General features: G+C 52.2%; 1 long non-coding RNA gene across 1 annotated transcript; it reads right to left on the bottom strand.

Annotated features, from left to right (window-relative positions):
- Positions 1 to 543: 543 nt before the first annotated feature.
- On the bottom strand, positions 544 to 1914 carry LOC141196864 (uncharacterized). The gene is made up of 5 exons (XR_012269254.1): positions 1787 to 1914; positions 1512 to 1576; positions 1111 to 1296; positions 706 to 767; positions 544 to 625 (listed from the first exon to the last, which is right to left on the bottom strand). It is a non-coding gene; the product is annotated as an uncharacterized lncRNA (long non-coding RNA).
- Between the last annotated feature and the right edge of the window lie 2415 nt (positions 1915 to 4329).

Below are 4329 nucleotides of genomic sequence, written 5' to 3' on the forward strand. Positions count from 1 at the left end.
AACTGCACTGAAGTGGTACCTGGTGTCTACCGGCGGCCCAGTCTATCCTCACCACCAGAGGTTCTAGTGGAGACCAGTAGACGCCTAGTCACAACCCTCCCGTGGGGCAGTGGGTCCATATCCACCAGGGTTACACCCACATAGCAAATGTGGTACCAATATTCAAGAAGGGGATAACATCTGAGCCTGGAATTTATAGGTCCGTAAGTTTAACTTGTACTGTGGGCAACAACTTTGAGGGTTTTCTAAGAGATACTAACCTGGAGCACCCCAATAAGAATAACCTAAACATATGATTATGAGGGATCTGTCCTGCAAACTAATCTGAAAAGATTCTATGGGGAGGTAAGTTCAGGTTGGACCAGGGAAACTTAGTGGATGTTGTCTATCTGGACTTTTCAAAGGCATTTGATACGGTGCCATACAACAGGCTGGTACATAAAAATGTTCAATATATTATATGGTAAACTTGCTCCACGAAAGAACAAGTCCTTGTGTGGTCGATGGAAAAATCAAGGAAAAGATCAGTGATGCGGTCGTTACCTCTTGACAGCTCCATTTCGTACTTGTTCTCTAGTCCCTCCATGGCCACGGTGATAAAAAATTCCCTGAAAAGCTCATTATTCTAATAAAAAAATACAAAGTAAGGAGCTGACACAAAGGAGAGCAGACAGCTCGTATGTCGGAATAAGCAATTGCAGTTACCGTAATTTTCTCAAAGAAGGTGCCATTAATCACTATGTCGTACGCCGAGCAGCCGCCTCCACCTGTAGGACAAAGTGCACCAGGACTTAGATACTTTGCGGTGCCGACTCAATCCATTGACCTTAGTAGGGCTGCTATGAATAAGTGGTATAAGTTCTTAAAGGGGAATCCAAGTAGTGGACAATCCCTCTAAGTCCCAAATCTAAACCAAAAAAGTTCAAAAGTCAACAACAAGATGTCAAACTTTTGTCCGCAGACTGGAAGTGGACCTACCAGAACCTGTGGAGATGGCACCTTTGACCATTGAGGATTAGTAAGTTGTAATACTTGCTATTTTAACCCCTTTAAGGATATCTCTGGACTATCCCTTTAAAAAGAGAAGCACTGTATTAAAAAAAAACGTACTATTATCAACTTCAACGTGGGGCTCTCCAAGGCTCATGGGGACTCGATAGCCGGAGGGATCATCAGATTCCAGGATGCTGACTAACTCCTGCTCCGTCAGTTCCGGGGCCGCTGGGATCTAGTTCGACTTGCAGATGTTAATAAAGATTTTGGTATTTTTGGATGTGCGAGTTTTAATGCTGAAACCTAACACAGAAATAAAAACAAAAAGTGAACAAAAACACAATAAAATCGGCAAAAGCCAAGCAGCATTTACATGTAATCAACTGCATAAGAAATTATGTGACCCCCCACGTTGGTTGCATCATGTGACCGTTGCAGTCAATAAGACCCCACTGTGGTATCTGTCACATAATATGCACAAAGTAATCTGGATAATAATCAGAGGACGCCCATCTCACCCGGCTGGGGTCTGATCTCTGCTTTCTGGTAAGTTCGGTATTCTGCTCTGCATCTCCTGTTTGGCCTGAAATGAGGCAACAAGTGAGAATCAGTGAGTAACATGAACAGGATGGTTCTGCAAACTGATTTTTCCTGCACCAAAATAGTACAACTGTGAGGGGTCTAAAGCCAACAATACACATTAGGTAAATGTTGGAGACTGCCGCGCCCCCAGCGGCTGACGGAGGAGACATTCACCCGGTGATTGCTGGCCTCTCCAATTCATCTTTCGTACCTTCATCAGCATCTGTTCATACAGCGCTTCCTCCATGTTTGTGTTCATTTCTGCAGACAGCAGCGACTTGTCAGACGCCATTTTTTCGGTCAAAGACAGAAGCTCATGAATCTTGTTTTATAAGAGAAAACCTGAAAAATGAAAATATGTATTAATCTTCTCCACAGACGACAAGGGGAGAGTGCGGGAGCCTGACAGCCGACGACATGAGGGGGTGCGGGAGCCTGACAGCCCTCGACACGAGGGGGTGCGGGAGCCTGGCAGCCCACGACAAGAGGGGGTGCGGGAGCCTGGCAGCCCACGACACGAGGGGGGGAGGCGCGGGAGCCCGACAGCCCACGGCACGAGGGGGTGCGGGAGCCTGGCAGCCCACGACAAGAGGGGGTGCGGGAGCCTGGCAGCCCACGACAAGAGGGGGTGCGGGAGCCTGGCAGCCCACGACAAGAGTGGGTGCGGGAGCCTGACAGCCCACGACACGAGGGGGTGCGGGAGCCTGACAGCCCACGACACGAGGGGGTGCGGGAGCCTGACAGCCCACGACAAGACGGGGGGCGGGAGCCTGACAGCCCTCGACGCGAGGGGGTGCGGGAGCATGGCAGCCCACGACACGAGGGGGTGCGGGAGCCTGACAGCCCACGACACGAGGGGGTGCGGGAGCCCGACAGCCCACGACAGGAGGGGGTGCGGGAGCCTGGCAGCCCACGACACGAGGGGGTGCGGGAGCCTGGCAGCCCACGACACGAGGGGGTGCGGGACCCTGACAGGCCACGACACGAGGGGGTGCGGGAGCCTGGCAGCCCACGACACGAGGGGGTGCGGGAGCCTGAAAGCCCTCGACACGAGGGGGTGCGGGAGCCTGACAGCCCACGACACGAAGGGGTGCGGGAGCCTGGCAGCCCACGACACGAGGGGGTGCGGGAGCCTGCAGCCCACGACACCAGGGGGTGCGGGAGCCTGACAGCCCACGACACGAGGGGATGCGGGAGCCTGGCAGCCCACGACACGAGGGGGTGCGGGAGCCTGGCAGCCCACGACACGAGGGGGTGCGGGAGCCTGGCAGCCCACGACACGAGGGGGTGCGGGAGCCTGACAGCCCACGACATGAAGGGTGCGGGAGCCTGACAGCCCACGACACGAGGGGGCGCGGGAGCCCGACAGCCCACGACACGAGGGGTGCGGGAGCCAGACAGCCCACGACACGAGGGGGTGCGGGAGCCTGACAGCCCACGACATGAAGGGGTGCGGGAGCCTGACAGCCCACGACACGAGGGGGTGCGAGACCCTGACAATATTGGGAGTGGGATTCTGCACACCTACAGCTAGCTACTTATTGTACTGAATGTAGTAATCACCTTGGCACATTCCCATCTTCTTACCTGTAGTACAGACGCCAAACACCACTACTCTGACTGCAATCACCCAGCTACAGGGTCACCACGCCCCAGCAACAAGGGAGTGTCTAGATTGGAGTTGATTTCTTGAGGGGGAGGAGTGATTTCATGGAATCATGATGTCACCGGAAGGGGCGGGGCCTTCTCAGTCCAGTGGACACTATTCCACCTGCTGCTGCAGCAGTGCGCACATTGTGCCGGGACAGGAGGACTGGTGATGAGGAGCTCGTGTTCTGCGTTGTGCTGAGGCGGGGAGAACACAATATTAATTATAATAATTTTTTTAGGCTGTGTGCCCACTATGCTTTTTTTAAGCGTTTCCGTGGTGGCAATTCCGCTGCAGAAACGCTTAAAAACGCTTGATAGAAGGCCTGCCATGTTCCCCAATGATAATCCGCATGTGCTGTGCACATGCTGTGTAAATTTCCGCTGCGGATTATCATTGCGGAAAAATCCGCTGCACTACCAATTATTTTGCGGAAGCGTGGCGCTTTCGCCGCCATTGACTTGCATTAGAACACATGGAATCCGAATCACTGCATCTGTACATGCAGAATCCATGCGCTTCAATGTGCGGATGGTACCCGGGTTTGGAGAAGAGGAGACTGTCCTCCGGACTCGGGTACCATAGAACCTGTAAAAAAAGAATAAAATAAAAAATAAATATTATACTTACCTTCTGATGGCCCCCGGTGTCTTTATCCGATGCGTCCTGGCTTGCCGGCAGCTCGCGATGGTCTGAAAAGGACCTGCCGTGACGTCATTTAGTCATGTGACGGGTCACGCGACCGCTGACGTCGGCAGGCCATCAGAATGTAATTATATATTTATTTTTTACCATTCTTTTATGGTCACACTATATAAATCCATGCCGGTTGCATGTATTTATATAGTGTGACCAAGTTGTCAAGCACTTTCCAAGTGATGCTAAAATCGCTTGGAAAGCGCTTGTCAACCCGCATGCGGAAATGCAAGTGAAGAACGCTTCACATCAGCAAGTCCCAGGCAGGAAAAAAGCATGTACAATCCGCATGCGTTTTTTCTGCCAGGTAGATGCGGAAACGCTCAAAAAAAATCCGGAGCATTTCTGCATCGTGGGCACATAGCCTTACATTAATTGCATGACTCAATATTGAGCACACGTAACCATCT

This window comes from Phyllobates terribilis, unplaced genomic scaffold, assembly GCF_046119375.1.
Source record: "Phyllobates terribilis strain yellow unplaced genomic scaffold, ASM4611937v1 Scaffold_76__1_contigs__length_6945272, whole genome shotgun sequence".
Classification (NCBI taxonomy): Eukaryota; Metazoa; Chordata; class Amphibia; order Anura; family Dendrobatidae; genus Phyllobates; species Phyllobates terribilis.